The 21,165-nt window shown below is 37.1% G+C and overlaps 1 long non-coding RNA gene across 1 annotated transcript in view; it reads left to right on the top strand.

Moving 5' to 3' along the window:
• Positions 1-21,165, top strand: part of LOC143661071 (uncharacterized) — a 152,651-nt gene that overhangs the window by 6,732 nt on the left and 124,754 nt on the right. Inside the window, exon 2 of the long non-coding RNA XR_013164407.1 lies at positions 6,248-6,406. This is a non-coding gene — a long non-coding RNA (uncharacterized LOC143661071). The remainder of the gene's footprint in view (positions 1-6,247; positions 6,407-21,165) is intronic.

Raw genomic sequence — 21,165 nt, 5'->3', positions numbered from 1 at the left:
TAGGGATACCCAAATCAATAGGTCATGCCCTGGATCCTATGGCTTACTCGTATGAAACTTATGTAGGTAGTGGAGAAGCTTAGACTACCTATAGGCATGCCTAAGATTTACATCTGGAGGTCCTCTTTTTATTAGATGTGGCATCACTCGCTCTAAGCCCAACTCTGCAAGTGAAATCATTGCCCTCCCCCCTATGTGGGATGTGACATCCAGGGATGAAAGTCTCCCTGGCAACATGAGAGATGAATCCAGACCTGGCACCATGGGATCAACAATTCCATCCTGACCAAAAGGGGGAAAAGAAGTATAATTAATAAAGTATCAGTGTCAGAGAGAGTTCAAATAGATTTGAGAGGCTATTCTGAGTTGCTCTTATATAAGCTTCAGGTGGACCTTGCTACCTATCATAACCTGCCAATCCCCATCCAGGACCACTCCAGCCAATCCTAAAGAACACCCAATGCAATATATAAGATGCACCAAGGGTTCCAGACACTAGAGTAACTTTCCAGAAGCCTACAATCTCTAAATGGGACCCTGGTCCAGATAAATCCTGAAACCTAGAGGGCCAGCCTCTAGACAACATCAGATAGTTCCATCTCTCTACCCCAAATTAGTGAAAGATGTTTCCAGTATGGAAAATTTAGAATGGCCATAGGCCAAACACCACTAAAGAGAGGGAAGGAAAGACCAAAGGTGATGGTGGAATTATACAGTGTGGATAGGATTTAACAAATTGATATGAATGCTGAATCATTAAATTGATATTTCCTTTAGCCTCCCATATCTTAGAGCAACTAGAAGTAAAAACTGAAAATTATGGAAATTTAACCCATGTCAAACTCTGAAATATGTTCTACAACTAATTGTGATGCTATACTTCAAAATTTATTGATTTATCATATATATGTTATTCCTCACACAAAAAAGTCAATTGTGATGATAAAATATATTTAAGCCTTCTAGCCTCCTATATTCTGGAGCAGCCAGAAGGATCATATGGTATCCCATGACAAATTCTGGAATCTGTCCTGTAACTACTTGTGAAGATGGTTTTGAGAACTGTTGCTTTTTTGTTACTTTCTTTGTATATATGTTTATTCTAGTTTGCTAGCTGCCAGAATGCAATATACCAGAAACAGTATGGCTTTTAAAAAGGAGAATTTAATAAATTGCTAGTTTACAGTTCTAAGGCTGAGAAAATGTCCCAATTAAAGCAAGTCTATAGAAATGTCCAACCAAAGGCATCCAGGGAAAGATATCTTGGTTCAAAAGGCTGATGAAGTTCAGGGTTTCTCTCTCAAATGAGAAGGCACATGGCAAACTGTCACAGTTTCTCTCTCAGCTGGAAGTGCACATGGTGAGCAAGGCATCATCTGCTAGCTTTCTCTCCTGGTTTCCTGTTTCATGAAGCTCCCTGGGAGGTGTTTTCCTTCTTCATCTCCAAAGATTGCTGGTTTGTGGGTTCTCTCCTTCTCATGGCTATGTCATTCTTCTCTGCTTTCTCTCTGAATCTCTCATTCTCCAAAATGTTTCTTTTTTATAGGACTCCAGTAAACCAATCAAGACCCACTTGAATGGGCAGAGATGTGTCATCACCTAATGCAGTTTAACAACCACTCTTGATTGAATCACATCTCCAGGGAGATGATCTACTTACAGATTCAAACATACAATACTGAATAGGGATTAGAAGAAATGCTGCCTTTACAAAATGGGATTAGGATTAAAACATGGCTTTTCTAGAGTAAATACATCATTTCAAACCACACAATGTTATACTATACAATAAAAAAGTTAAAGAAAAAAAACTATTTGTGTCTTTGAATTTAAAGTGTGGCCCCTGTAGACAGCATATAGTTAAATTTTGTTTTATTTTTTTATCCCGTATGAAAATGGCTGCTTTTTGATAAGATTATTTTATCCATTTCTGTATTTGTTATTATTGCTATATTTGAATATATGTCTGCCATTTAACTTTTTTCTATAGGTCTCATGCCTTCTTTGGTCTTCTGTTCTACCTTTATAGTCTTTTTAAATTAATTTTTGCATTGGTGACTATTTTTAGGGTACATTTTAATTCCTTTAATATTTTTTTTACTGTGACTTTTTGCCTGTTGTTTTGGTTGTTTGAGGTCTTACTTTATGTATCTTATCAGAATCTGCTTCTGATTTATATGAACTTAATATCAGTGATGTATATACAATGTTATTACCATATATTTCTAGTCAATTTTTCTGTTTTTGTGCTATTATTGTTATGCATATTACATCTATGTATTTTATAAACTCCCAGAATACATTGCCATCACTTTCAAAGAAGCTGAGAGAAGTGAGAACAAGTACATATTTATAGAAATTATCTTAATTTTCATAGTTACTATTTCTGCCTTCTTCATTATTCTTGTAGACTCAAACTACTATCTTGGGGAATTAAAAAGCAATCAATATAAACTTTCTGGGAGAGGGCATAGATTTTGAATAAATAGACAGACACATCCATTATAAATATGGATCAAAGAACTAAAGGAAACCACATTTAAAGAAGTGGAGGAAGGTATAATAACAATGTCTCACAAAATAAAGGACATCAGTAAAGTGACAAGAATTGTAAAATAGAACCAAATGGAAATTCTGGAATTGAAAAGTACAATAAGTGAAACGAAAAATTCACTAGGGGAATCAACAATTTATTTGTACTTATAGAAGAAAGGATCAGTGAATGTGAAGAAAGATCAATAGGGATTATGCAATTTGAAGAGCAGAGAAAGATAATAATAGAAAAATGAAGAAAGACTCAGAGAAATTTGGGATACCAATAAGTACACAAATATATGTATAGTAGGAGCATCAGAAGCAGAGGAGAGAGAAAGGAGCACAAAGAAATCATAGAATTAATGACTGAAAACTTACCAAGTTAATGAAAAATATCAATATACAATTCAAGAAGTTCAACTGACCTCTCTAAACACAAATAGATTCTCAGCTAAAAACATCTTAATAAAAATGCTGGAGGACAAATAATTTTTAAAATCAGCAGGAAAAATAATAATTCTTCATGTACAGTGAACCAAAACAAGATCACTAGCTAATTTCTCACCAGAAAAAAAAAAAGAAGAAGATGGAGAAGGAAGTAAGCAAATTGCAGATTCAATATGCTGAAGCAATAAAAAGTCAGAAAAACAACCTGTCTTATATCCTGTGTGAGTCACCCTTTCTTATTTCTTTACATATCTTGGGATATTTTATTGGAAACTGGGCATTTTAGTTAATATTTGTAGCAACTCTACATACTAATCCTTCTCTGCTGGGAAACTGATGGGTGGGAAGTGGGGCTGGCTTTTAATGGTTGGTTGTCTGTTTATTTGCCTAGTTACCTGGCTGGATGTTTTAGTAAAGTCTGGGTTCTCCCACAGTGAAGCTTCTGATATTGCTTCTCAGGTGGCTCAGCCTTCGGCACACACAGTCAACCTGAACCTGGGTTGACAGTGGTTTTAACATGGCTCATTTTAACTTTGTTTTTCTGATCTATTAAGCTGTCTGCCTCTTTTGTTACACCTTCCTCTTAGGTGCCAGTAATTGTCCACTGATTTCTCTATTGTTTTCAGCCATATCCTGGGCACATATTGATCCACAGTGTCACTAATTGCACCTTTGTGGGGTAATTTTTGAGGCCAGACACTGATAGATGTCACTGATGATGGGCCTCTTCCTAGCAGTCTTTTCCTCTGGTTCTTTCTGGTAAATTAGCTGGTTCCTTTCATGCCACTACCAGTTTCTTCTTATTTACACACCATTCTCTTACTTATTCATATCCATCTTTTTTTTTAGATCACCCTGTTCTAGTTTGCTAGCTGCCAGAATGCAACACACCAGAGACGGATTGGCTTTTAATAAAAGGGGATTTATTTCATTAGTTCTTCAGAGGAAAGCAGCTAACTTTCATCTGAGGTTCTTTCTTATGTGGGAAGGCTCAGGGTAATCTCTACTGGCCTTTTCTCCAGGCCTCTGGGCTCCAATAACTTTCCCTGGGGTGATTCCTTTCTGTATCTCCAAAGGCCTGGGCTGAGCTGCGAGTGCGGAGATGAGGTATGCCAAGCTGCCTGGGCTGTGCTACATTGAATTCTCTCATTTAAGCACCAGCCAATTAAGTCAAACATCATTCATTGCAGCAGGTACACCTCCTAGCTGACTGCAGATGTAATCAGCAACAGATGAGGTTCACATACCATTGGCTCATGTCCACAGCAACAGAACTAGGTGCCTTCACCTGGCCAAGTTGACAACTGACTCTAACACACCCTATATCTTGAATTCTCCCATTCTCTTTCAAACAAAGAACTCTTTGAGCAGCATTCTTTGTTCTTACAAATTGCTTCTCTGGGCAAAAGCTATGAGCCACAACTCTGGCCTATTTTCTGCCATCTTCTTTATGATGTGTCCACCAGTATCCCATTTAGTCTCCCTTTTTAATATGTTTTCTCCCTTATTTTGGATTGATTTATTTCCCGTCTGCTATCGTATTTGAGTATTGCTCCCAGTGCTTTTTTTTAAAAATCATATACTTTATTTCTAGTTTAGTGGTTATGCTTGAAAGTTACCATATTTATTTTGTTTCACAAAGTGTAAATTTTAAAAAGTGGAGTGTGATAGAGACGATTTTTGCCTCCGGGGACATATCTGGCAATGTCTGGAGGCATTTTTGGTTTTGAACTGAGTTGGAAGTATCCTACTGGCACCTAGTGGGTAGAGGTCAGGGATGTAGCTAAATATCCCACAATGCGTAGGCCAGTCCCTCACAACAAAGAATTAATTATCCAGCTCAAAATGTCAGTAGCCCTAAGTTAAACAATAACTTAATCCCCCCATCTGATCAACACAAGGTCCGTAGAATTATTTTCCTTCTTGAGTTACATGCTCTTTTTACCCGTACTTTGGTTCTCTCTTTTATTTTTAGCCAACTATCATGCATCCCTGTTGTTTTTTTTTATCCTGACCCCTGTTTACTACTGTTTTAAGACCTTCCCTACATTTTGTGAAACTAGTACCTAGTTGGCCATAACACCAGAGGTGAAAGTTTTCTAGGGTCCCTTTCAGATTTCTATTAAAGAAAAGCTTAACAAAAGATAGTCTATTCCTTCCATCAGGCCAGAAGTTCACATGGCAGGTTAAGGTAGGAATAACTACACTGGGTCATCACTTTGCAAGTTGTACTTTTGCAATAAGGTTTCTGCTGGCTAATGGTCAGGACCACAAAACTCTGTTAGGAGGATTGCGAAGTAATAAATGCCAGTATTTTCTGAAAGAAGTCAAGTTGATGAAGTGGAACCACTTTACTATTTTGCCTACATGAATTGCTTGCCTTTGCAAACTAATTTTGAGTTCAGAGTCTTTGAGATAAAACTTCCTCCGATTCTTCTAGACGCTGATGGATCAACTTTAGAAAACACTAGTGCATAACAGCAGAACAGGTGCTTGATTCTCGGCTGTTAGGGCCCCTCTTACTGAAGGATGGGTGGTCAGGACTGTCACTAAATGCAGTGCAGAGCTGTCAGGTGCAATAGCTCAGCTTTGGCTTCCTTTGTTTTGGGAACCCTTTGCTGTCAGACTTGGAATCAGTAATTTGATCACTTTAGTTACAGCCAGCAGAAATGGAATCAATACATGTCAAGATTAACTTCAGTGATTAATCCCAGAATCAATGAACCAAATGATTATCATTTCTGTCAGGTGAAGATTCTGGATGCAAAACTGTGATTACAGAGGTGGGTTCATTTTCACCAGACTGGCTTCAGCAGCAGGCACATCTGAAGCCTGCACTGGCTTCCATGGTAACTTCAGGCTGTAGCCCCTTCCCATGTCACACAGTGGGATCCTTCAAAGTCTGATCTGACAACGATGAGTGGCAAAGTCGACACACTCTGGACTGCTACATCTCTGAGGACAATGCTGAGCTAGTGAAAATTTTCACTCAAAATCAGAGTGATGATTCTGCCTCTGGAATATGGGTAGGCAAGTGCCATTCACTGGAGAACAGGAGGAGTCTGGAGGAAGGGCTGAAGGCTTCTAGCGTCAGTCTGCACAGAGGATTAGAGCCATTTCCGTAGCGGTACTTCCCTTTGAGGCACCAGGCAAAAAGTACCCACTACTGCTAGTTGGGATGGAGACCTTACAATGGGCCAGCGGCTGTGCCTGGTGTTCTATATGTCTTCTTTCATTTACAGCTCACAGCAACTTTCTGTTGTAGGTGTTGTTTCACAAATAGGAAACCGAGTTTTCGTTACTATCATTATTTGCCCAAGGGCACAACCGCCAGTGTGAACCCAGTTCTATCTGATTCTGGATTCTCCGTGCTCAATTTCTCAGTTGTGAACAGCCAGATATGGAAAAGGATATGACTATGTAGGTATGTATTTATTCATTAATTTGATATTGGAATATTTCTAAAAGCAAGAAAACAAATAACACATAATCCCCAAAGCTTACTGTATACAGAGTTCAAGGTTAAGGGTGTGGAGAAGCACAGATATATGAAACTGAGTGCGTGTGCTTGGGTAACATAATATTTATCATTTAATGTGCATTAACTGTACGACAATGCTACCTGGATGAGAAGTGCATGTCACTAAGTAATTCCACTTCTGGAGTCAGCTCAGCTTGCCAGGCCCACCTCTAACTCTATGATATTTCATCAGTGACCTTGGGAAAATGACTTAGCTTGCTCTTTGTCTCAGTTCCTTATCCGTAAAATGGGAATGATGATAATAAAGGAGTCACAGTGACAGCAGGTAAACTAGTGCATGTGAGGCATTTGTCACAATGTCTGACAGTTGTTAAACATTCTCTAGACAAGATTTATTGTTAGTACCTTGTCTTTGTGCCTTCAATAACTGTGGGAGGTGGGTATTCTTATCCCCATTTTATCAATGAAGAAACAGAGGCTCAGAGAGGTTGAGTGATTTCTCAGGGCTACTAACCTGTTAAGGGGCAGACCTGAAATCCAATGTACAGCTCTCCAAAGCCTGGGTTATGTTGACTCCACCAGCTGCCTCCCAAACAAGAGCATGCAACTGAGTCTGGTTAATTAGAGGCCAATACACATTGGGAGCTAAATGTGGTACCAGGAAGTGTTCAAGATGAGACTAAAGAGTCATTTGGCCATCAACTGAGAGTCCTCTGGTCTTACTGGGACATCATAGAAGGCTCTACCAGGTTGAGATGGGTTGCAATATTGCTGGTCTCCTCTTCCACATCAGGAGCATCTATCAATCTGATTCTTTTATGTTTTAATATTTGTGGAGAGCACTGAATCTTGAAAGAAAGAAGAAGGGTGTACCAAGGAGATGGGTAAGTTTTGTTTTTTGCCCCATTAGGGTTATGCAATGGGGTGATCTGAGATTGGACATCAATATTTTAAAAAGCCTTGCTGGCTAGAAATGGCAAGAATTGCTTTTTTGTTATTGCTTTTGGGATGGTGTGTAAAACAGAGCCAAATACAACATTTTAATTGACCCTTTGATTATTTATGCAAAAGCAGAGCCAAAACCGAGCTTCTGAAAGGAGAAATTCAGGACAATGTGCAACTAAATTATTTGTCTGCATAATGATATTAAGATTATTTCTATCATGGACCAAATTTCAAGATGAAGAGAAAATTTGTTTACATCACTCTGAATATTAAATGCTAGTGTACATACACTTAGCAGACATGCACACTGAACGATTGAGGGGAAAAGGTAAAAACAATTAGAAGTTCCAGGACCAAAGAACATTGTCAGTGATGGAGAAACACTAGAGCCATTTCAAATAAAGTGTTCCTGAACTCTTAGCCTCAAACCACTTTCCTGATAAAATTACAGAGCTACTTCCATTTATATCTGTATTAACTTTTAAACTCTGCACATTTCATTTAGTAGTAGATTAATCACAAAACTAATAGTGTGAATTAATAAGGGCAAATCTAAATTACTGATTCCACCTAATGCCAGAAGTGTTTAACAAGAATGCAGTTTTATTATTAAGCACAGTATATGCAAATAGAAATAGTAAATAATAGGTTTTAAATAAAACAAAGCTCTTTCAATACCCCCACCTAACTACTAATGCCAGAAGTGTTTAACAAGAATGCAGTTTTATTATTAAGTGTAGTATATGCAAATAGAAATAGTAAATAATAGGTTTTAAATAAAACAAAGCTCTTTCAATACCCCCACCTAAAACAACGTGTTGTTAGTACTGCTACATATTTTAAAATGCCTAATACTCATAGATGAGTTATTGAAATTGTTACTGAAGGAATCCTAAATATCCTCGGCTACTAATTTTAATCGATTCCCTTTATGTGTGTGACCTTTAATATCCACATAAGGAATTATTTTGAGCTTTTTAAGCCATAAAACTCTCAAAATTTGAAAACCTCAGAATGGATAGATTAAAAATTGTTGGTATTTTCTTATATATCTAGAGAGGCTATCTGGGAAAATCTCCGTTGCTTGGCCTTGGGAAACATTCCTTGGTGTAAAGAAGCAGAGAGCCAGCAGGGGGCAATGCATCTCTACCTGTGAGCAGAGAGCTCCGCGTTTCGTTAAAAAGCCCCTGCTCGGGCTGCAAGCAAGTAATACAGAAATGTTTCTTTGCTCTGTGCAAAGTTGAAATCCATCAGGATGTTCTTTTCTACAGGCATCTGCAGAGGGAGGGCGGGTGGTGTACTGGCTCCCCGAGTGGTTGGTTTTTGGGGTGTGATGGTCCTGCCGGCTCGGACGACAGCTGGCAGTGCGTTGGCGCCCTTGCCTCTTCCCAGGACCGGATCTGGTAAGCCCTGCCAGAGACTGCCGGTCGGATGCCCGAGTCAGAGCCCTGCCAGTCTAAACAGTGTGCTCTCCTGAAAAACGGTATCTTCCAACACACTGTCCGGGTAATGAAAAGGGTGATAGGGGAGCGCGCTGCCTCTGGGCAGGCTACTGTTCTTTCTTCATTACTTTAGAAGCTAAAACATCTCCTGGGTGATGGCCGGCCGCAATACAGAGTCGTGAATCCTGGAGCTGGAAGGCACCTTAGACCAGGCGGCTAATCCCCTCAGATCACAGAGAGAGCACCTGAGGAAAATCAGGGTATTTCACAGACCCCTCAGTTAGCTTTAGGGTAGAGTCAGGATTAGAACTCTCATCTCCCTCCCAGGAAAGGACTCTTTTTCTCCACACATTTACAATGAGTAGGCATTAAAAGAGAATTTCTGAACAGTGAAAAGGAAAGGAAATAGTATTTCTTGACTGATTTCTGTTTTAGGTACTTTGGTCTTTTTTTTTATTTCTTATTTTATTTATTTATTTATTTTTCATACATATGTTGTCTTTTAATCCAGAATGAACTGCCAACTGATCTTACTCTTATTCATAATCTGAATTTCCGAAGGGGTTAAAGGATTTGCCCAAGGTCACTGGGCTAGTAAGTGGTGGGGATTTCCCTCTCCTGCCTACAGAGAGAAGCAAGAGTTGATTTTTAGAAGTTGTTATATGCTGAGCAGGGATCAAAGTATCAATAGAGGATTCATAAGAAAGTTTAACTCAACCTTCATCTTTGCAGATAACTACATTGCCTTTCATAGAATCTTTCCCCCAATCCCATTTTTATACTCAAATCTTCCCGAAAAATTTTCTCTAAATATGTCAACCCAAAGTGCATCATCCTCAGAACAAATGTATTATTTCTGGCTGTGTCCCTCATCAGGCTTCTATCACTTATTGTTTTAAGTAGCATTTATCTATGTACATAAAAATTAGTTTCTTCCAGCTTGATAATAGGTGTTCACTAAATGTTTTGATAGATTCATGGATCAAGTATTTAAGTAACTGGTTGGTGCTTACAAAAATAGGACACACTCTTCAAGGGAACGGAATCGTTTCCAATACTGTTGAGTTCAACATTTCTTAGATCAGGGATCACTTCCAATTCTCTGGAAATTTTGAATTAATAATCTGGTGACTGGTCAGGCTGAACCCATACCCTTGGGGGAAATTAAGCTTTTACTAGTTTCCCCAGGCTCTCCTTGCTGTATTTCATACAGTGTGCTTTTTTGCATAAAATGAGTAAGGTGAATCTTGGGTTATCAAGGCCAGAGTAACTCAGATCCTGGAGGCAGCCCTTGTGGAGGCTGGTGAGGGGTTCCCAAGGGTGGCTTGGAGCTAAATCCTTCCAGGAAGAAACACCATGCTGAATGGAAGCCATTAAGGCCAGTGGAATTCTCTTTTAGGGAGTGTTTACTAAGTAAGTAAAGAGAAAGGGGATCATTTAAGCTTAGCTTGTAATGCAGGTGACACTAAAGGGTTTTCTAGTTCCTAACCCAGGTTGATGAGTGGAATCAAAGTGACCCTACTGCTACTGAGGTCACATTTTTGTGCTACTCTCCATTGTCATAAATCTGCCTCACAAAGAGGCGCTGTCTCTCTCTCTCAACTCTCTTTATCCTAGGGTGGAGTCACATAGCTAGGTATTTTATTGCCTGAAACACCAAAATCAGATGAGGTAGAGTGGAGAAGACCTTAGAAATCGGATAGAAGTGAATTTGATTCTTGCCTCTGTCATGCATTAGTTATTGAGCTCGGATCTCACATCCCTTTGTGCATAATAGGGACAGTAACAACAGTTGGAAAGAGGATTAAAGGAAGTAATATTTGCAAAGCACCTAGAACAGAAAATATCATAAAATAGCTGTTTGATATTATATGCTACATCACCCTATGAGGCAAGGGTCACTTGTATATGCTTTTGCAGTTGGGGAGGGAGGAGGGAAGAAGGACTTGTCTTTCTAAGGTGACCTACTTGTTCACTTGTACACTCACTCACAGTAAATATTCTACCAGATCTGAGCTATGGACAGGGGTGGAATAACAATACAATGCTTGTTGTTGTTTCAATTTTTTTTTTTTTTTTTTTTTTTTTTAAAGGAAAGACAGAGAGAAGAAAGGAAGGATAGAAGAAAGGGAAACATTTTTTTTTAAACATTTTCTTGTTTTATTGTATTCTGTTTCTCCGTTTTTGTTACATGGGCTGGGGCCGGGAATCGAACCGAGGTCCTCCGGCATAGCAGTCAAGCACTTTGCCCGCTGAGCCACCGCGGCCCGCCCTGTTTCAATTTTTAAAATCAAGTTTATTGACATAATTTACTTACCATAAAATACACTCATCCAAAAAGTCTGACCAGTTTGATGAATATACATGTCCGGATGATCACTGCCATCCATGTTCACCAGTCATCACTGTAATCACTACCCCAATCAGTATATAAAACGTTTCGATCACCCCCCATATTTCCAACTTGTCAATTTTCAGTTAATTAAACCCTAATGTTGAGCTTCCGATAACCACTGATCTGCTTCTCAGTTACTGTAGATTAATTTTGCATATTGCATAAAGTCACATAAGTGGAATCGTACAATTTATAATCATCTGTATCTATCTTGGAATAATATTTTTGTCTTTCATTCATACATTTGCATATCAGAAGTCTGTTCCCTTTTATAGCTGTGTAGTATTCCAAGGTATGAATAGTCTATGATTTGTAGTATTGCTTCTTGGTAAACATTTGAGCTGTGTCTACGTTTTGACTGTCATGAATAAGTGGCCAAGTCTTTGTGTTCTATATGTTCTCATTTCATTTGGACAAACACCTTGAAGTGAGATTTTTGAGTCATGTGATAAATGGATACTTAAATTCATAAGAAATGACCAAACCTGTCGAAAGCATGTACTTTTTACATGCCCACCACCAATCTATGAGAGTTCCAATTTCTCACCAACAGTCAGTTTTGATAGCCTTTTAAAAGTTCAGTCATTTTAGTGTGTTTGAGAGTCTTTCATTGTGATTTTAATCTATAAGTTGAAGATGTTGAGAACTTTTGATGTACTCAGTGGCATGTGTTTTCATCTTTCTTTGTGAAATATCTGTAGAAATGTTTTTCCCATTTCTTAAAACTGGCTTATCTGTTCATATTTTAGAATTGTAACAGCCCTTTGTACGTTCTCTTACAGGTTCCCTGCCAGACAGATACTTAGTGAATATTTCCTCCTTCTATTTGGTTCACCTATTGACTTTTTAATTGTCTTTTTAATTTTGACAAACTCTGGGTTTCCAAGATTTAAAACAATGGTTCATTCATTCTGAGTGATGTTTAGGAACTATTTTTCTACCCTAAATTCATGAAGATTTTTTGCTGTGTATTTCTTTCTTAAATGAATGCAGAATTAATGAATAAAATCATATAGGCCAGGAATTGTTTTATGAGAGGATTCTTTTTCTTTCATTACAGAAGTTGTAGGTTTATAGAAAAAGCATACATAAAATAGAGAGTATTTTTATTTCCTGTTTACCAATCTATAATTGACATCTTGTGTTAGTGTGATACATTTTTTACAATTCATGAAAAAAACATTTTAGTAATTGTACTATTAACTATAGTCCATTATTTATGATAGGGTACACTATGTTGTACAGTCCTATTTTATTTTTATTTTTTATTCTAGAAACCTATACACAACCTAAAATTTCCTGCTTTAACTACATTCAAATATATAATTCAGTGCTGCTAATTACATTCACAATTTTGTGCTACCATCACTGCCATCCATTACCAAAACGTTAAAGTCAACTCAAATAGAAACTCTGTACAATCTATGCATCAACTTTGCATCCCCAACCCAGACCTTGACAACTATATTCTATATTCTTTCTCTATAAGCTTGCTGATTCCAATTGATTAATATCAATGAGGTCATACAACATTTGTCCCCTTGTGTCTGGCTTATTTCACTCAACTTAATATCTTCAAGGACTGTCCATGTTTCACATGTATCAGAACTTCATATCTTTTTATAGGTGTATGATATTCCAATGTGTATATATACTGCATTTTATTTATCTATTCATCAGTGATGGATACTTGGGTTGCTTCCTTTTTTTTGGCAATTGTCAGTAACGCCACTATGAACATTGGTGTGCAAATATCTGAGTCTCTCCTTTCAATTCTTTTGGATATACACCTAGAAGTGGGATTGCTGGGTCACGTGGTAATTTTATACTTAATTTTCTGAGGGACTGCCATACTCTGTTCCACAGTGGCTATACCACTTTACATTTCCTCCAGAAATGAATATGTCCCTATTTTCCTACATCTTGTGAGAAGAAGTGTCTTTAATTAGAAAATCTGTTCCTTTATAGATATATGGCTATTCAGATCCTCCACTTCTTTTTATGTTAATTTTATAATTTGTATCTCTCAAGAAATTGATTCATTTCATCTAAGTCATTGCATTTAGTGTCATAAAATTGTTCATAATATTGCCTCATGTAGCAGGCAGCATCTAAAATGATCTCCAATAATCCCTTTTTCTTACCCTTCTGTAATGCCCTCCCTTTGAATATGGGCTTATAATGCAAAAAATATGTATATATAGCAAAAGTGATAATATGTGGCTTCCTAAATCATATTTTAAAAGTCTCTGATTCCTGCCTCATTGCTCACAGTTATCTTGACAGAAGGCAGCTGCAATGCTGAGCTGTTCTGTGAAAAGGCCCACATGGCAAGGAACTGATATCTTTGGTCAACAGCCAGGGGAGCCTTCACCTTCTCTCTGCAGTTGTTGTATGTGCGGGTTTATAAGTGAATCTTCTGATTCCTGTGAACAGCCACAGGAGTGAAGCAGCTCCTCCTCCAGTTGAGCCTTGAGTTGACTAAAGTTCTGTCTGGCATTTGGTTCCAGCCCTTTGAGAGACCCTGAACTAAAGGACCCAGATATGCCATGCCTGGATTCATGAACCACAAAAAACCAGGAGATAAGAAATGTTTGTAGTTTTAAGCCTCTATTTGTAGTAATTTATTAAATAATAAATGATAACTAGAATACTTTACCAGTTTAACATCTGTAGGATCTGTAGTGATATACCCTCTTTTATTCTTAGATCACTAATTTGTATTTTCATCTATTTTTTCTTGTTCAGTTAAGATAAAAGTTTGCTAATTTTATTAGCATTTCCAAAAATAGTGTTCTAGTTTGCAAGCTTCCAGAATGTGATATAACCAGAAATAGCTTTTAAAAGGGGGAATTGATTGAGTTGCATGTTTACCGTTCTAAGGCTGTGAGAATGACCCAATTAAAGCAAGTCTATAAAAATGTCCAAACTAAGGTACACTTAAGAAAGACTGATGAAGTTCAGGGTTTCTCTCTCAACTGGAAAGGCACATGGCTAACATGGCGACATCGACTAGCTTCCTTTCCAGGCCTGCTGCTTCATGAAGCGCCCATAGGGGTGTTCTACTTCCCCAGCTCCAAAGGCCCCTGGCTGGTGAACTCTCTGTCTCCCTTCAAAATGCCTTCCCTTCTAAAGGATTCTAGTCAAGACCCACCTGGAATGAGTGGAGTCACATCTCCCTCTAATCGAAAGTTAGTACCCACAATCAGGTGAGTCACAACTCCATGGGAACAATCAAAAAGCTCCCAGCCAGCAATATTGAATGAAAACTAAAGGACATGGTGTTCCAGGGTCCACCGCAGATTCAAACTGGCACAAATAGCTATTATTTTCATTGATTTGTCTCAACTGCATATTGATTTTCTACATCATTGATTTTGCCCTTATCTTTATTATTTTATTCATTTTACTTACTTTAGTTTTAACTTGCTCTTTTTTACATTTCTCTAGGTGAAAACTTAGGTTGTTCTTTACAAGCCACTTTTATTTTCCAGTACTTTAAATCCTAAATGAGTTTCTAAACACTGTTTAGCAACATCCTACCAAATTTGGTATGCTGTGTTTCATTTTAAATTTGTTCAAAATATTTTCTCATACCCTTTTTTATATTTATTACTTGTCCAATGGGTTATTTAAACTGTGTTGTTAATTTCCAAATATTCAGGGATCTTAGTAGTTAGATTTTTCTTAGTTATTTCTAGGTTAATTTTGTGTGGCCAGAGAATATACATTGTAAGAGTTCAATGAAAAAATATATTGAGACATATTATTGCCCACCATAAGGTCTATTTGAAAACTGTTCCATTTGCACTTGACAGCACTTGTGTTTTGACATTGTTGAGTGTAGCATACCAAAAATACCAATTAGATCAAGTTGGTTGGAAGTGTTTTCCAAGTCCTCTGTTTCCTTACTGATTTACTGTCTACTTATCTGTCTATTACTGAGAAACAAATAACATCTCCAACTTTCTGGATGTGTCTATTTCTCCTTTCAGTTCTCTTACTTTTGCTTGATGTCTTTTTAAACTCTATTAATATCTGCATACTTATTTAGGATTGTTACATCTTCTTTCGGAATTGACTTTTTTTTTCATTATGACAAGTCCTTATTTTTTTATTTTATTTTATTTTATTTTTTATTTATTTATTTTTTATTAATTAAAAGAGAATTAACAAAACAATTAGAAATCATTCCATTCTACATGTACAATCAGTAATTCTTAATAACATCACATAGTTGCATATTCATCATTTCTTAGTACATTTGCATTGATTTAGAAAAAGAAATAAAAAGACAACAGAATAAGAATTAAAACAATAATAGAAAGAAAAAAAAAAACAAAAAACCTATACCTCACATGCAGCTTCATTCAGTGTTTTAACATAATTGCATTACAATTGGGTAGTATTGTGCTGTCCATTTCTGAGTTTTTATATCCAGTCCCGTTGTACAGTCTGTATCCCTTCAGCTCCAATTACCCCTTCTCTCTTTTTTTTTTTTAATTAACGGAAAAAAAGAAATTAACCCAACATTTAGAAATCATACCATTCTACATATGCAATCAGTAATTCTTAACATCATCACATAGATGCATGATCATCATTTCTTAGTACATTTGCATCGGTTTAGAAGAACTAGCAACATAACCGAAAAAGATACAGAATGTTGATATAGAGAAAAAAATAAAAGTAATAATAGTAAAATCAAAACAAAACAAAACAAAACAAAACAAAAACCTATAGCTCAGATGCAGCTTCATTCAGTGTTTTAACATGATTACTTTACAATTAGGTATTATTGTGCTGTCCATTTTTGAGTTTTTGTATCTAGTCCTGTTACACCGTCTGTATCCCTTCAACTCCAATTGGCCATTATCTTACCCTGTTTCTAACTCCTGCTGGACTCTGTTACCAATGACATATTCCAAATTTATTCTCGAATGTCTATTCACATCAGTGGGACCATACAGTATTTGTCCTTTAGTTTTTGGCTAGACTCACTCAGCATAATGTTCTCTAGGTCCATCCACGTTATTACATGCTTCATAAGTTTATCGTGTCTTAAAGCTGCATAGTATTCCATCGTATGTATGTACCACAGTTTGTTTAGCCACTCTTCTGTTGATGGAGATTTCGGCTGTTTCCATCTCTTTGCAATTGTAAATAACACTGCTATAAACATTGGTGTGCAAATGTCCGTTTGTGTCTTTGCCCTTAAGTCCTTTGAGTAGATTCCCAGCAATGGTATTGCTGGGTCATATGGCAATTCTATATTCAGCTTTTTGAGGAACCGCCAAACTGCCTTCCACAGTGGTTGCACCATTTGACATTCCCACCAACAGTGGATAAGTGTGCCTCTTTCTCCGCATCCTCTCCAGCACTTGTCATTTTCTGTTTTGTTGATAATGGCCATTCTGGTGGGTGTGAGATGATATCTCATTGTGGTTTTGATTTGCATTTCTCTAATGGCCAGGGACATTGAGCATCTCTTCATGTGCCTTTTGGCCATTTGTATTTCCTCTTCTGATAGGTGTCTGTTCAAGTCTTTTTCCCATTTTGTAATTGGGTTGGCTATCTTTTTGTTGTTGAGATGAACAATCTCTTTATAAATTCTGGATACTAGAACTTTATCTGATATATCATTTCCAAATATTGTCTCCCATTGTGTAGGCTGTCTTTCTACTTTCTTGATGAAGTTCTTTGATGCACAAAAGTGTTTAATTTTGAGGAGCTCCCATTTATTTATTTCCTTCTTCAGTGTTCTTGCTTTAGGTTTAAGGTCCATAAAACCGCCTCCAGTTGTAAGATCCATAAGATATCTCCCAACATTTTCCTCTAACTGTTTTATGGTCTTAGACCTAATGTTTAGATCTTTGATCCATTTTGAGTTCACTTTTGTATAGGGTGTGAGATACGGGTCTTCTTTCATTCTTTTGCATATGTATATCCAGTTCTCTAGGCACCATTTATTGAAGAGACTGTTCTGTCCCAGGTGAGTTGGCTTGACTGCCTTATCAAAGATCAAATGTCCATAGATGAGAGGGTCTACATCTGAGCACTCTATTCGATTCCATTGGTCGATATATCTATCTTTATGCCAATACCATGCTGTTTTGACCACTGTGGCTTCATAATATGCCTTAAAGTCAGGCAGCGCGAGACCTCCAGCTTCGTTTTTTTTCCTCAAGATGTTTTTAGCAATTCGGGGCACCCTGCCCTTCCAGATAAATTTGCTTATTGGTTTTTCTATTTCTGAAAAATAAGTTGTTGGGATTTTGATTGGTATTGCATTGAATCTGTAAATCAATTTAGGTAGGATTGATATCTTAACTATATTTAGTCTTCCAATCCATGAACACGGTATGCCCTTCCATCTATTTAGGTCTTCTGTGATTTCTTTTAACAGTTTTTTGTAGTTTTCTTTATATACGTTTTTTGTCTCTTTAGTTAAATTTATTCCTAGGTATTTTATTTTTTTAGTTGCAATTGTAAATGGGATTCGTTTCTTGATTTCCCCCTCAGCTTGTTCATTGCTAGTGTATAGAAATGCTACAGATTTTTGAATGTTGATCTTGTAACCTGCTACTTTGCTGTACTCATTTATTAGCTCTAGTAGTTTTGTTGTGGATTTTTCCGGGTTTTCGACGTATAGTATCATATCGTCTGCAAACAGTGATAGTTTTACTTCTTCCTTTCCAATTTTGATGCCTTGTATTTCTTTTTCTTATCTAATTGCTCTGGCTAGAACCTCCAACACAATGTTGAATAATAGTGGTGATAGTGGACATCCTTGTCTTGTTCCTGATCTTAGGGGGAAAGTTTTCAATTTTTCCCCATTGAGGATGATATTAGCTGTGGGTTTTTCATATATTCCTTCTGTCATTTTAAGGAAGTTCCCTTGTATTCCTATCTTTTGAAGTGTTTTCAACAGGAAAGGATGTTGAATCTTGTCAAATGCCTTCTCTGCATCAATTGAGATGATCGTGTGATTTTTCTGCTTTGATTTGTTGATGTGGTGTATTACATTAATTGATTTTCTTATGTTGAACCATCCTTGCATACCTGGGATGAATCCTACTTGGTCATGATGTATAATTCTTTTAATGTGTTGTTGGATACGATTTGCTAGAATTTTATTGAGGATTTTTGCATCTATATTCATTAGAGAGATTGGTCTGTAGTTTTCTTTTTTTGTAATATCTTTGCCTGGTTTTGGTATGAGTGTGATGTTGGCTTCATAGAATGAATTAGGTAGTTTTCCCTCCACTTCCATTATGTTGAAGAGTTTGAGGAGAGTAAGTACTAATTCTTTCTGGAACGTTTGGTAGAATTCACATGTGAAGCCATCTGGTCCTGGACTTTTCTTTTTAGGAAGCTTTTGAATGACTAATTCAATTTCTTTACTTGTGATTGGTTTGTTGAGGTCATCTATGTCTTCTTGAGTCAAAGTTGGTTGTTCATGTCTTTCCAGGAACCCGTCCATTTCATCTAAATTGTTGTATCTATTAGCATAAAGTTGTTCATAGTATCCTGTTATTACATCCTTTATTTCTGTGAGGTCAGTAGTTATGTCTCATCTTCCATTTCTGATCTTATTTATTTGCATCCTCTCTCTTCTTCTTTTTGTCAATCTTGCTAAGGGCCCATCAATCTTATTGATTTTCTCATAGAACCAACTTCTGGTCTTATTGATTTTCTCTATTGTTTTCATGTTTTCAATTTCATTTATTTCTGCTCTGATCTTTGTTATTTCTTTCCTTTTGCTTGCTTTGGGATTACTTTGCTGTTCTTTCTCCAGTTCTTCCAAGTGAACAGTTAATTCCTGCATTTTTGCCTTTTCTTCTTCTCTGATATAGGCATTTAGGGCAATAAATTTCCCTCTTAGCACTGCCGTTGCTGCGTCCCATAAGTTTTGATATGTTGTGTTTTCATTTTCATTTGCCTCGAGGTATTTACTAATTTCTCTTGCAATTTCTTCTTTGACCCACTCGTTGTTTAAGAGTGTGTTGTTGAGCCTCCATGTATTTGTGAATTTTCTGGCATTCCGCCTATTATTGATTTCCAACTTCATTCCTTTATGATCCGAGAAAGTGTTGTGTATGATTTCAATCTTTTTAAATTTGTTAAGACTTGCTTTGTGACCCAGCATATGGTCTATCTTTGAGAATGATCCATGAGCACTTGAGAGAAAGGTGTACCCTGCTGTTGTGAGATTTAGTGTCCTATAAATGTCTGTTAAGTCTAGCTCCTTTATAGTAATATTCAGATTCTCTATTTCTTTATTGATCCTCTGTCTAGATGTTCTGTCCATTGATGAGAGTGGGGAATTGAAGTCTCCAACTATTATGGTATTTGTGTCTATTTCCCTTTTCAGTGTTTGCAGTGTATTCCTCACGTATTTTGGGGCATTCTGGTTCGGTGCGTAAATATTTATGATTGTTATGTCTTCTTGTTTAATTGTTCCTTTTATTAGTATATAGTGTCCTTCTTTGTCTCTTTTAACTGTTTTACATTTGAAGTCTAACTTGTTGGATATTAGTATAGCCACTCCTGCTCTTTTCTGGTTGTTATTTGCATGAAATATCTTTTCCCAACCTTTCACTTTCAACCTATGTTTATCTTTGGGTCTAAGATGTGTTTCCTGTAGACAGCATATAGAAGGATCCTGTTTTTTAATCCATTCTGCTAGTCTGTGTCTTTTGATCAGGGAATTCAGTCCATTAACATTTAGTGTTATTACTGTTTGGATAATATTTTCCTCTACCATTTTGCCTTTTGTATTATATATATCATATCTGACTTTCCTTCTTTCTACACTCTTCTCCATACCTCTCTCTTCTGTCTTTTCGGTTCTGACTCTAGTGCTCCCTTTAGTATTTCTTGCAGAGCTGGTCTCTTGGTCACAAATTCTCTCAGTGACTTTTTGTCTGAGAATATTTTAATTTCTCCCTCATTTTTGAAGGACAATTTTGCTGGATATAGGAGTCTTGGTTGGCAGTTTTTCTCTTTTAGTACTTTAAATATATCATCCCACTGTCTTCTAGCCTCCATGGTTTCTGCTGAGAAATCTACACATAGTCTTATTGGGTTTCCCTTGTATGTGGTGGATTGTTTTTCTCTTGCTGCTTTCAAGATCCTCTCTTTCTCTTTGACCTCTGACATTCTAACTAGTAAGTGTCTTGGAGAATGCCTATTTGGGTCTAATCTCTTTGGGGTGCGCTGCACTTCTTGGATCTGTAATTTTAGGTCTTTCATAAGAGTTGGGAAATTTTCAGTGAAAATTTCTTCCATTAGTTTTTCTCCTCCTTTTCCCTTCTCTTCTCCTTCTGGGACACCCACAACACGTATATTTGTGCGCTTCATATTGTCCTTGAGTTCCCTGATACCCTGTTCAAATTTTTCCATTCTTTTCCCGATAGTTTCTGTTTGTTTTTGGAATTCAGATGTTCCATCCTCCAAATCACTAATTCTATCTTCTGTCTCTTTGAATCTATCATTGTAGATATCCATTGTTTTTTCTATCTTTTCTACTTTGTCCTTCACTTCCATAAGTTCTGTGATTTGTTTTTTCAGTTTTTCTATTTCTTCTTTATGTTCAGCCCATGTCTTCTTCATGTCCTCCCTCAATTTATTGATTTGGTTTTTGAAGAGGTTTTCCATTTCTGTTCGTATATTCAGCATTAGTTGTCTCAGCTCCTGTATCTCATTTGAACTATTGGTTTGTTCCTTTGACTGGGCCATATTTTCAATTATTTGAGCATGATCCGTTATCTTCTGTTGGCGTCTGTGCATTTAGACAGATTTCCCTGGGTATTGGATCCAAAAGTTTGGAAGATTTTTCTGTGAAATCTCTGGGTTCTGTTTTTCTTATCCTGCCCAGTAGGTGGCGCTCGTGGTACACGTTTGTCTGCGGGTCCCAC

This window comes from Tamandua tetradactyla, chromosome 17 (assembly GCF_023851605.1).
Source record: "Tamandua tetradactyla isolate mTamTet1 chromosome 17, mTamTet1.pri, whole genome shotgun sequence".
Classification (NCBI taxonomy): Eukaryota; Metazoa; Chordata; class Mammalia; order Pilosa; family Myrmecophagidae; genus Tamandua; species Tamandua tetradactyla.
The sequence above is the reverse complement of the archived record's forward strand: the minus strand, read 5'-3'. Positions and strand labels throughout refer to the sequence as shown.